Here is a 13,415-nt window from a genome sequence, read left to right as displayed (position 1 = left end):
GCAAATTCCTGAGATAATCAATCTGTGGAGATGAAAGGGTTACTTTGAGTCACATCTTGGAAGGTTTATGCCCGGTTAGTCCCTAACTTTGGAGTGGGGTCATACACTGTAACATGAATGAATGGTCACTCAGTGGCTGGTACCCCTCACTTCATAGTCAGGAAGCAAACAGAACCGGGTCTCACTCTCCTTCAAGGGCAACACCTCCAATGACTGGTGTTCCTCCTACGAGGCCCCACCTCCCTCTCAGTGCCAAGTTGAGACTTAGTGCTCTGGCTGGTGTCTGAGGTCTAAGGCAGTCAGTGCTAGCTGTGGGAGATCAAGGAGTCTGTCTGAAACCTGCTGAAGCAGTAAAGATGGCTGAGGCCACTGGGCTGAGAGAGGCTGTTGTGTTGGGTCATGGGAGCAAGATGGAACGGACTGGACATCAGGGAACACTTGAAAAGGCATTGCCAGGGGGAAGCCGACAATGAAAACTTCCTTGTGACCTGGGCCTGGCCTGAAGTAAGGGGTTGGCAAAGTACAACCAGTGGGTCAAATCTTGCCCTTTGCCCTTCCCTGCCTGGGTAAATAAAATTTTATTGAACACAGATGAGCCTTTCTGTTCACACGCAGTTATTACTTCTCGATAATGGCGGATCACTGCAGAGGCAACACAGACCGTGTGGCTGTAAAGCCGCAGGAACAGAAATACTTACTGTCTAAGCCAGCACACAGACCACTATCTGGCCTAAAGAGTAAGATCTCTTTCTAACTCTTGTCTTCTTGCCTGATCTTCCAGATATAACCTGGAGAACAGGCTTCAGAAGAAACAGCAGAAAGCACATCCACACATCCACATCACTTTTCTCTCTGCTTTTTGTTTGTTTCAGTTTGGTTTTGTCAACTCTAGCTAGTCATAGACCTTATCTGATACTTTCATTTCTTCGTAAGCTAATTTGAACACCCTTATTGTTGATCTGGATCACCAAGAAGCCCCAGGCAACTTCATTTTCTTTAGCTTTTCTTCTTTTCTTTTTGAGACCAGGTCTTACTATGTAGACTGGCCTAGAGCTTCCTCTGTAAACCAGGCTAGCCTCAAACTCACAGAGATCTGTCTGCTTCTGCCTCCTACATGCGGGGATTAAAGACATATATCCCTATGTACGGCAATTTGACTTCTCCTCTAGCACAGATGTGAGAGCGAACAAGGTCATGACAAACATGTGTGGGCAAATGAGAACCACGACGAATGCTTCCATCATCACAGTACTCACCGGTGTCCTAATACACGGCGGCATGTGCCATATGACCTATGTGCACGTTAATAAATTTTCATTTGTATCCTATGATGATTGGCTGATATCTATGTTACTCAGCCCAGGTTCACAATCTCAGAGGTCTTTAGTTAGCACCATGGTTTATCACTGGGTGTCTATCTTTTGAGAGGCCTCAGTTGTCACCCTCTTGGATATTTTTGTTTTTGTTCTTTTTTTGCATGGCAAATTGCATACTCCTGGGTAGAAATTTATTCCACATGGCATGGCAAGTCCTTAAAACACATGTTCCCATTAGAAACAATGCCCTGGTGTCCTCTGTTCTTAGGCCCTATGTATGGGCCTAAGGTTGTATCAAGCCCAACAGACTATGGTCCTTCGGGGTTGGGCTTCTCTATAGCTTCTTGCTGACTGCAGAACTCTAAAGCCTGAAGCTAGCTGGGCACTGGCTCTGCCCTGGCTCTAGAATACAGGCCTAAAAAGACGATGAGCAAGGACCACAGGCTTCCAGAGACAGGCTGTAGCCAAGCCTGACTGCTAGAATGCATGTAAGTATTCGTCAGAAACCCAGGGGGACCCGTGGGAGAGCAGCAGAGGGCAGGACCCCCAGCCCTCAGCTACCTCTGCTAGCCAAATGGCCTTCAGTTAGTTCATCTAAAGTACAGAAAGATTGCTGCGGTTAAAGGTCTCCTCTTGGTGCCTGTGCTGTATTCAACCAACAGCAAAAAACAGTCCTTCAAAAACAGACAAAGAATCATCCATAAGGTGTTCACTGGGGGATTGTTAAAATGAATTTACAGAATGCCTACACTGCACAAAGGCCACAGTGATTATAGGGATGAGTCCTGTTTTAACTTCTAATTATTCCTTATCTGTGTTCATTTATTTATTTTATTTTATTTCTGTTTTCTGTTATAGGTCTGATTTTTCTCTATTACCTACCAAAACAAAGAACAAAACAATAATTTCCCCCCCCCTTTTCTTTCTTTTTTGCTTAAAAAAAAAAAGATGGGATATCATTTAGCCTAGGCTGGCCTTCTACATAGCCGAGGATGACCCTGCATCTTTGGTTCTCCTGCAGTCACCTGCAGAGTGTTCAGATTACAGACATTCACCAACACACCTGCTTTATGCACTGCTGTGGCTGGAACTGGGATATCAGGCAAGCACTCTGCCAACTGAGCTACATCCCAAGCCGCCCCCACCCCCGTCTGTTTGTTCTGACAGACCTTCACTGGTTCTGGATGATACTGTGATGGGGAACATTCATCGGTTTTGAGACTGTGCCTTTTTGTCTGTCACCACCAGAAACTGTGTTCTAGATGGACAGCTGTTTCTGAGCAGGGACTAGGGCAGTGCACGGGGACTCAAGTGAGCGCCATGTGTCCTGGGTGGCTGCTGCTCATCCTATCTGAGCGGTTGGAAGTCTCTTCCAGTTTGGGTTGGGAACACTGGTCTCTGTCTGCAGCCGTGTCGGTGACTTTGACCCACGGAAACAAGGAAGCTGCTTCACGAAACTCCAAGGAGAGGAAGGGGGTGCATAATGAAGCCATTGTGGGCTGGGAATAAGTTAGTTTTTCATGAGCAAATTTATTCATCATCTAAAATGCCCCTGGAACCGTCGGAGCAGTTATATCATGGCACTCCAAGTAAGTGCGGAAGGCATAGGGACTGCATTTCAGAAATGAGAAATGTGTGAGACACTAGAACAGACTCATTTAAAAGCCATCCAGGGATGGTCTGTGGCTCAGTGGGAGAATTGCTTGCCTAGCATGCACAAGGCACTGGGCTCCTAACACTGAAAAAAATATTAAATTAAAAGAATTCGAAAATATTAAATTAATTAAACCGGAAAGATAACTATGCAAAATAGCATAATAAACAACACCCTAAACTAAAGCAAGGGAGAATCTTGACCATGCCTTTGGCGTGAGTATTCAGGCTGGCAAGAGTATGTGCAAATACCTAAACATCAGACGTGAGCTCTAGATTGACAAGATGCACATCCGAGTGTCGGAGCCCAGAGGCTGCACGGAATAGTGAGTTGGATTCTGAAGTGGAAAGGCCAAACAGTGGCCTCTGGGTCTGGCTGCAGTGTTCCTCTGTAGACAAACAACTCACTAGGTCTCACTGGGCTTCCAGCTCCCTCCTCTGTCAAGCTGGGATGGATAACCTGATCTGGGAACTTTGTTCCTAAGTCCTGACTGCAGAGAAAAATGAGGAGAGGGTTTCAAGGTTTTCATAAGTCTAAATTTATTGGAATCAAAGCTCCGCCTTCATCGGGCCATTTAGCACCCGTGCTTATCTTGGTATTAAAATGTCATGAAAACGTAGTGACAGTAGATGGCTTACTTTCTAAGTAGCCTCATTTGGTGAGATACAAATGTGGTTACATGATACTCTGTCCCAGATCGCCTCCTTTTACAAAATGTGTGGCTCAGAGAAGAACCAGGGTAAACCCACAAAGGAGAGGCCCCAGATCTGTCCAGTTTCACAATGCACATACTCTGAGCCCAGGCCTGTCTATACCTGGCAGGTATTTTTGGAAGCACAGCAGAGAACTGTATTTGCGTTGCTTATAAACTAAGTGGGGGCTAGAGAGATGGCTCGGCGGTTAAGAACACAGGCTGCTTTTCCAGAGGACCTGCGTGGATTGGGTTTCCAGCACCCACATAGCAGCTCACAACCCTCCATAACTCCAGTCCCTAGGGGAATCCAGCGCCCTTTTCTGGCCTCAGTGGGCACTGCATGTAAAACACCCACCCAAACAAATACTAACAGGGGTGTCTGTGTGGCCCTTTACAGTCCAAGGCCACCCTATCTCTTGAAACTCAACACTTTTGTTTCTCCACACTGCTCCTCTCTCCTCACACTGCTCCTAAACCTCTAGGCTGGCTGTCTCCACTGATGTTATGTCTTCCGGTCAGGCCAATTCTGGTTCCCATGACTACCCAGCATCTAGTGTCATCCTTAATTTTAAGTTGCTCTTTGTCTACACCACACCCTCCTAAGACTTAACTGCTCCTGTGTCTCTTCTTCTTCTGAGACCTTCACAGATTTCTCTAATGCCTTTGGAAGTCTCTTCTGTGCCGCCCTTCAAGCCTGTAAGCCACGAGACCTTGCTTCGTTCTGACCCACAAATATTCACTCAGCTGAAATATACTGTGTTTGATATTGATTTGAAAGAAAACGGTGTTTCACATCAGCCTGCTCTGATGAAAGAAGTAGCTACTTACACATATGAACCCCCAAGATTCAGAAAGCTCCCCTCCACCCCCGTCCCAAATTCCTTCTACACTGTCTAACTTGTGTTTCAAATCCCACCCCAGGAGTTTCATTCCATTGCTGGCAGCTTTCAGTGTAAGAAGTTAATCAGGACATTTCAGGATTGATAGAGGGAATGGAGGAGCGAGCCTAGGAATGTAGGTGGGGGAGGGGGGGAAGATCCTCTAGGAAGCCAGGTGAGCTGGGGCAGGGGGTGGGGGTGGGGCTCTTGTTCTGGTGTCCCTAGAAGGAGTTCAAGGGCTGACAATTTAAAAAGCCATCAGCTTCCATCAAGAGGTTCAGTGTGGACACTGATGGTATGGCCCAGAACTAGTGCTCCCATAGTCCCATAGAAGGGAAAGTCCTCCTTCTTTAAGAAAAGCCAGTGAAATCCAAGTGCGAACTGACTGACAGCTGGGAAATACTCACCAGATTCCTTGGAGAAGACAAGCCGGCTGGGTAAAGGGGCAACCTTTGGGGTGGGTAAGAGGGGGCCCAAGAGGGTCCTGGGAATGCACGCGGTACTAGCCTAGGGTGTTGCAGGCGCAGGAGCGCAGGCATGCCCTGGGACACGCCAGGGAGAGGTGATGGATCAGGATGGAGGTCAAGGACTGTGCTCGGTTTTCCCAGGGGGAGGGCAGGCCCACCCTTGGAATGGAGATCTTTGACTAGCAAGAGCTGGTTCCCTCAGAGCGTCGCTCTGGGAGGACCCTACCGCCCAACCCAGACTTGGGACACTTGGGGAAACTTTTGTCGAGAGCCTCTGGCAGCGGATTCCGCGGAGCTCCAGGCGGGACGAGGGTGCAGACCGGGCGTGCGGGCGTGTGGGTGTGTGCATGAGCGTGGACACGGAGCGACACACACTCACACACACACACTCACACGCCCGCACCCACGCAGGGCCCTCGGCCGCGCCTCCCCCGACCTTCGTCCCCAAGCAAGTTGCTTTCTCGGGACCTTTCTCCGCCGATGACTTCTCACGACCCGCAGCGGACAGGGGTCGCGGCGCTCTGGTCCCCTCCCGCCCAGAAAGGGGATGGGGAGAGGGCGCCCCGGGCTCTTACCGCTTGGCCGGCCGAGTGCGCGCGGGAGCCCCGGGTCCCGCCCCGCCACGTCGGCAGGACCGGCGGGGACGCGGCCGCAGGGGAGGGACCGGCGGAGCTGCCCCGCCCCGGGCCGCCCTCCTCCGCCCCTGCCCAGCCCCACTGTGCCCTGACCCGCTGCGAACTCCGCTGTCCCAGCTCGGTGGTCCGGGCAGAGCGCGGGGTCCCCTGCTTTCCCTTACAAAGCCCCGGGGAAGCCCTGCACGTACTAAGGAAGGAGTCCCCTAGTCTCACTGTGGGATTCCCGGGTTCTAAGTTAGGTGGACTTCTCTGACCACGTCAGCGATGAGAGTGAGATGTGATGAGAAGCAAAAACAAAAAGAATCAATCAAACGAGCCACGCTTTCTAGAAGGACAGCTTGGAAATATGGATCAAAGCCCAAATTCATTCTCTTTGGCCTGGGAACTGCACATCTGCGTCTGGCGTGGAAAAATGTATTTATCCTAAGCAAACAAAATCTCATTCTTTCCCTCTCCCCCTCCCCCTTCCTCTCCCCTTCCTCTCTCCCCTTACCCTCCCTCCCCCCTCCTTCCCCTCTCCCCTTCCCCTCCTTCTCTCCCCCTTCCCCTCCTCCCCTCCCCCTCCCTCTCCCTCTCTCTGATAGCAGCAGGGGGCAGGGTAAGGTGGGGTGGAGTGGGAGTGGGCTGGGGTTTGCTCCACGTGGATTCTTTGAGTTGCCCTGGCTATCCTAGAACTCACTCTGTAGAGCAGCCTGGCCTTAAGCTCAGAGATCTGCCAGCCTCTGCCTGGAATTAAAGGCATGCACCTCCAAGGCTTGACTGGTCACCATTTCTCATGGGCACCCTCCTTTCTGGCCTTCACTTTGTAAGCTACTCTTTCTTTTTAGGCAGCTTCCGTTTGTGTGCGTGTTTCTTTCCTTTGAAGAGTTGCTTGTGCGTGTCTGTTCAGTTGCCAAAACAAACAAGCAAACGAGCACCTGTGAGAATAGAACTTTGTGTGCTTGGGGGCATTTTTCACCACCCTGGCGTTCTTAATTTTAAGTAGACAGTTGTTGGTGTGATGGTTTGTATATGCTTGGGCCAAGGAGTGGCACCATTAGGAGGTGTGGCCTTGTTGGATGAAATGTGTCATTGTGAGCATGGGCTTTAATAACCTTGTCTTAGCTGCCTGGAAGCCAGTCTTCTAGCAGCCTTCAGATGAAGATGTAGAACTCTCAGCTCCTCCTGCACCATGCCTGCCTGGACGCTGCCATGTTCCCGCCTTGATAATAATGGACTGGACCTCTGAACCTGTAAGCCAGCTCCAGTTAAATGTTGTCCCTTATAAGAGTTGCCATGGTCATGATGTCTGTTCACAACAGTAAAACTCTAAGGCTTTTACTAGTTTGTTGCTTTCTTTCTTTCCTTTCTTTCTTTCTTTCTTTTTTTTTTCTTTTTAGGAAAATGAGAAAAAACTTTCAGAGCGGGAGGGGCTCTGAGTGGGGACATTCTGATACTTTTGGATTCCTAAGCTAGTTAAGGTATTTCCATTTGTTTCCATTAACTTCGTTTGTTTGTCTGTTTCCCTCTGATATTGAGATCACTAAACAGGGCTGAAAGTCATACCTGGTCCACCCTGCTATTGGTACTGAGTGTTCTGAGCCCTTAGATTCTGGTTCTCATTGGTTGTTGCCAGGCTGTATTGCTTGCTAACTATTGTATGTCCCTTCTAAATCCTCTGAAGTGCACCTTTGTGTGGGACAGCAAGTTTCATTTTATTTTAAATCATATAATGTGCCAGTTTAAAAATCTCTCTACTAAAAAGCCATTAATTTTCTAGTCTGATTTTCACAAAAATATGTCAACTTCTTTTTTAAAAATTTGTGAAAATATGTCATTCCTTTGAATTTTAGAACATTCAAATAATGTGTGATATGGTATAGCCTACAGGTTTTTTTCCCTGATTTTTGTATGCCCATCAGTGAATTTGGACACATTAATATTATGTATTTAGTCTCAACTGAATAAAGAATTTTTTTTACCTAAAAATTAAGTAAATTCTGAATTCAAAATTAAAGAAAATGGCTATGACCTCATTCTTATCCCTTCAATGTTACTATCACACATCATCACCACCATCACCATCATCACCGCCATCATCACCATCACCGCCATCATCACCACCATCATTGCCATCACCATCACCATCACTTTGTCAGGACTAAGGTAAACACAGGGCTTTGTACATGTGAGACATAAGCTACATTCCTAACCCTTTCTAATTCTTTCTCTTATTTTGAGACAGGGTCTTGCTAGGTTGTTCTGGTTGTCCTTGAACTGGTTATGTAGTTCAAGCAGTTCTTGAACTTGTCACTAGGATTGCAGGGGCGTGCCATTGCATCACCACCATTTTTAAGTGCCTGGATTCTACTGTGGTTCCTTTCCACTTACAGAAACACATATATACATAGGCAGGTGGGTTTTTTTTTTTCTTCATAAAAGTGGCAAGATGCTGAAGTGGGCATGATGGGCAAGCCTATAAATCTAGAACTCAGAAGACTGAGGCAGGAGAATGGCAAGTTTGAGACCAGCCAGGGCCACACAACAAACTTGAGGCCAGCATGAGCTGCATAGCAACACCTTGTGTCAAAAGTTTTTTTAAAAAATGAAGGCAAGATTATGATATTTTTTCCTTACTGATAATAATTGTTCTTGGTCAACATGGATCAATCAAAGCATTCTACTACAATCTACATCATATTTTGTTTATATAACAATATATCTGATCACTCTACAATTAGGTCATTTTGGTTTTCTTCCTTATATTTTCCCTATGAAATAAAGAAATTGAAGCTAATTAAACCTATTTGTTTATTTATTTACTTTCTTTGTGTTTTTAAGACAGAGTCTTACTGTATAGCCCTGACTATCCTGGTTCTCTCTCTCTCTCTCTCTCTCTCTCTCTCTCTCTCTCTCTCTCTCTCTCTCTATACAAGGGTGGCCTCAAAGTCAGAGATCTACCTGACTCGGCCTCCCAAGTGCTGGAATCAAGGGTGTGTGCCACCACTACCCAGCTTTTTATTTTTATATTCATAGAAAAACTGGAAAGTCATCTGGATGTGACTGAGGATAGAAATCACTTTAATTCAAGGTTGGTTGAAGTAGAAATTTTTAATCCTGATGTGGGGTTTCTACCTCGCCTTTGACTATTTAGTTCCCAGATAAAAGACACACAAAACCTTCATATCTATAATAAGCCTTAATCAGTACAATAGCTGGGCAGGTGTCTGCCCTCCATGCTGTTAGAATCTGCTTTCCTATAGATAACCCTGAGTTATTACCACGTTTCATCTGGGCTGCTCTTGACTCCTGTTAGCCAACCCTCAGCTCGTGGTTCTCCTCTGACCCCAAGCCAAAGAAACCTAAACCCCACCTATGTCTCTCCTGCCCAGCTATTGGCTGTTGGCATCTCTATTTACCAATCAGAAATAACTTGAGGGCATAGTCGCTTGCAGACTCCAGGTCTTGGGGACAGAATTTAGCACCAGAGTAGACAGTAAAAGACAAAACAGCTGGTCTTTGTGAATTGAGCCAGAACTTAAAACCTAATCTAGTGCTTGCCTCCTGTACCCCACTTTCTATTTCAAAAATAGAGCACAGAGCACCCCTACTCCACCCCACCTGGTCCAGTCCTGAAATTGGCCCTTAATAAAATGTGTCTCAGGTGGAACAGGAATATTTCAGTGAACCACTGACTTCAGCATCCTAGAGACAGCCATTGCCTCTGCCGTAGCTGCCACGCTACTGAGGGGCAGCAGCCCAGTCAGACAGGGAGTGTTTCCTTTTTCTCCTTTGACCTCATCATGCCTATGCAGCAAAGAATTGCCACCCAGACAATCCTAGCACCACGGTTCCTGGTGCTCGTGCCGAATCGTAAACTATGAAAGGTGGCCATGTCCAAGCCAGCCTGGTCTTTTCAGATGGTTTACTTTTTTGCAAGAATTTTTTTCATTGATTTAAAATATCTTGAACTGTTTAAAACACATAGAGAAGTCAAAGATAACAGGATAAACACTCATCTGTGGGCACAAAAAGGAGATAGTGTCATGACAGTGCTAAGATGTATCAGGTTTTAAGTTTTTTGACATATTTATTTTAGAATTAATTTTTTCCTTTATTTCAAAGGAAAAAAATGTTAAGGATCTTCGTGAAAGCCCTTTCCTTTCTTTCCCTGTTTTCTCTGAAGGTTGGCACTGCCCTGAGGTAGTTCACCCATATTGGTGTGTGTTTATTGCTAATATCCTTACCTATAAATTTAATGCTACAGATGATTTAAATAATGACTAAATAAATCTGTAAATAATTTAGAAATTTACAAATAATACTTGTTAATTCAACATTAAATTCTTGGTTTATTTGAGATAGGGTCTTAGGTATCCCAGGCTAGCCTCAAACTTGCTGTATAAACAAGGACGGCCTTAAACTCCTGATTCCCCTTACCCTACCTCCTAAGTGATGGATTACAGGAATTCTCCACTATACCCAAGTTATAAGTACTGGGAATCAAATCCAGGGCATCCTGCATGCTAGGCTATCACTCTACCAACTGAACTATATCTCCAGTCTGAGGATCAATCATGTTCATATATGTAGCTCTAGGACACTCATTTTTGACGTCTTTTAGACATCTATTCTATGTCACAATGTAGCAATTTCCTAGTTAGTGGATATTTCCTGTGCTTTGTATTTTACTCACTTATAGAGAATGCTGCAATAACTGTCTTTGTATATATGTTCCTCCAAGAGCATATATACGAAAATTGAATAGCTGGGCTGCCTTTACCAGACATGTACCAATTTCTGTCCATTGTGATTCTGCATGGCCGAACAGTTTATTCAACATTTTTCTTTTTTCACGTGTGTATGGGGGTGTGTGTATGTGTGTGCACATTTGCATGTATGTATGTGTGCACGTGTGTGGAAGGGTGCATAAATGTGGGTATACATGATAGGCAAGCACAAGGTGGATGTTGGGAATCATTCTCAGTTGCTCTCTTACCTTAGTCAAAGAGACAGGACCTATTGTTCAAACCGAGAGCTCACTGATCTGTCTGATCTCAACAGCCAGCTTGCTCTAAGAATCTCATCTCTGCCTTTCAAGACTAGAATTACAGGTGGGCTGCCAAGCCCACCCAGTGTTTACTTGGACTCTGAGGATCTAAACTCCAATCTCATACTTCTGTGGCAAGCACTTTAACCACTGAGTTATCGCTCAACCCCACCCCCCCCCCAGGCTTTCAAAACAACTTTTCAAAAGCATTTATTATGTAGTAAGTAATGCGGCGTCTCCTCTGGAGGCCCTAACTTGATAACATACTAGGAGGAATAAAGGTTTTGTAGAACCTATAAGGCCTTGAGTGTGGTGGGGTGGGTGGGAAGGATTGGGGTTCATCTATAATTTTGAGTAGAAGGAAAGCCTTCACATTTTTTAATAGAAGAGTCATGGTTCTGGGGTCTGAGTCTCGTCGGGTTGGGTGGATACGGCTGAATGAGCAGAGAGAAATGTAGAGACCAATAAGGAACTATTTCACTTATCCCTGTGAACCAAAGACGGGGATGATGCCCTTGGCCATCTCATCATCAAAACAGAAGATCTGAGACAGAAAGGACCCAAGAGAGTGGGGAGGAAAGTCAGAGTGAGCTCACAGAGAACTCAAGAAAAGGAGACAGAAGGTGGATGACCAGAACGCCCAGAGAGAAAAGCTTTTAAGGTGGGTGGTAATGGCACACACCTTTAATCGCAGCACTCAGGAGGCAGAGGCAGGTGGATCTCTGTGAAGTTCAAGGCCAGCCTGACCTACAGGAAGAGTCCAGGACAGCCAGGGCTCTATAACTAGCCTTGAACTACTCCCAACAAAAGATGTTTTAACCACATAAAATGTTGCTTGATAATTCAAATGAGATGAAAAATGAAACTTGACACTTTTATTTGGTACTGTGATAGTGGGATTGGTGTGTATCTAATGGAACAGAGGGAGAATAATTAGTGACAGTGACTAGGGGGAAAAAAATCAAGACATGTTCTGGTGTGAGGAGGAACAAGGATCAGGAGTCTGTGCCTTCAAGGAAGGGTTTTGCTTCTTAGAGGTGAAGAAACTACAATGTTGTGTTGTGTGTGGGTCAGAAGTCCCACACTAGGGAAGAATAATGTTGACATTAAAGCAGTGTCTTAGTTTGGATTTCTTTTTTCTTTTTCTTTTGTTTTTTTTCTAGACAGGGTTTCTCTGTATAGCCCTGGCTGTCCTGGAACTCACTCTGAAGACCAGGCTGGCCTCGAACTCAGAAATCCGCCTGCCTCTGCCTCCCAAGTGCTGGAATTAAAAGCGTGCGCCACCACTGCCCAGCCTAGTTTGGATTTCTATTGCTGTGGAGAGACACCATGGCCAAGGCCATGTTGTCTTACAAAAGGCAACATTGAACTGAAGCTGGCTACAGTTTCAGTGGTTTAGTCCATGATCGTCACAACAGGAAGCATGGCAGTGTCTGGGCAGACGTGGGGCTGGAGGAGCCTGGAGTTCTACATCTTGATCTCAAAGCAGCCAGGAGGAAACTGGGCTTCTATACTGGACAGAGCTCGAGTACCTATATGAGACCTCAAAGCCCGCCTCCACAGTGACACCTTCCTCCAACAAAGCCACACCTACTCCAACAAGGCCACACCTCCTGACAGTGCCATTTCCTATGGACCAGGCATTCAAAGACATGAATCTATGGGGCCATTCCTATTTAAATCACTACAAGTGGAGAAAGGATAATTGCAAGAGAGATTTACGGAGTAGACAAGGCAAAAGTGAGTCTTCTGCTCCCCGAGGGAAGGACAGAGGGAAGGTCAGCTGGCGGAGCTTGGCAGACTGTAAAGCGCTGCTCTTCTTGAGAGGTCTATTTTCTTTGTGCAATATGAGGCATCATCAGCTAAGAATGAAGAAGGGAGAGTGACGTCAGACAAGTAACAGAGGACAAGGGTGGGTGTGAGAAAGAGTAGAAAAGTGTTGGGCCAGGGAAGGGCGGTGGAAAGCCGGTAGAATGGCGCCCCCTTTAGGTCAGGACACAATATGCAGTCCACACGAGACTAGCTTTGGTTAGTGTGAATGTTTACTGGCAACTCTGTTAAGCCAGCCAGTCAGGCAATGTGGTCCTGGGAAGACAGTGACTTAATTTGGTTTGAGGAGAGAGGCGTGAGGTAGCTGAGTATGGACGCAGAGGTATAATGAAGGGGTGGACCATGGTGTTTCGGATCAGTGCAATGGGGCTAGCATCAGAGGGAAAGACATGCGATAGAAATCAGAATGCTGACGAGCTAGATCATGGCGGGAGTCAATAGCGTCAGGGATGTAATCAGGGGTGTTCTACATGACTACCAAAAACTAAATTAGTGAAGGGCTGGTGTTCACCTTGGTGAACCAAACACCGAATCTGAAACATCAGGCAGAGCGGTAGAGATGAGTAGGTGACCGATTTCAAGGAATGGTTTCAAATGTTGGAGGGAAAGACAGGGATGGGGAAATCAGAAAGTCAAGGACAGACACCTCCAGGACCCTGTAAGGATCCAGTTAGGAAACCAGACACCAGGCTAGTGTGCAAGTCTCAGTGCCCAGATCCTTCTAGGACACCAAAAGAGTCATGAGAAGAGCTTCAAAAATGGAGTCCATGTCTGGCTCCTCTGACCATTTATAAACAAATCAGGGGCACTGAAAGTGTTGGCAAGCTCCTGTTTCCTAACATTCTGACTCACGCTTGGTGTCTCTGAATGTCCTGTTCTTTGTCTGTTTCAGGAGTGTGCAGTGAATAGTGT

General features: G+C 46.3%; 1 protein-coding gene across 1 annotated transcript in view; it reads right to left on the bottom strand.

The window, feature by feature from the left end:
- The window catches only part of Fam114a1 (family with sequence similarity 114 member A1), an 80,405-nt gene extending 74,725 nt beyond the window's left edge, over nucleotides 1–5,680 (bottom strand). The window contains exon 1 of the mRNA XM_034509234.2: nucleotides 5,585–5,680. The gene's annotated coding sequence lies outside the window, so the exon portion shown is untranslated. The remainder of the gene's footprint in view (nucleotides 1–5,584) is intronic.
- Between the last annotated feature and the right edge of the window lie 7,735 nt (nucleotides 5,681–13,415).

The sequence above is a fragment of the Arvicanthis niloticus genome, chromosome 7 (assembly GCF_011762505.2).
Source record: "Arvicanthis niloticus isolate mArvNil1 chromosome 7, mArvNil1.pat.X, whole genome shotgun sequence".
Taxonomy (NCBI): Eukaryota; Metazoa; Chordata; class Mammalia; order Rodentia; family Muridae; genus Arvicanthis; species Arvicanthis niloticus.
This window is presented reverse-complemented; position numbering and strand designations above follow the sequence as displayed.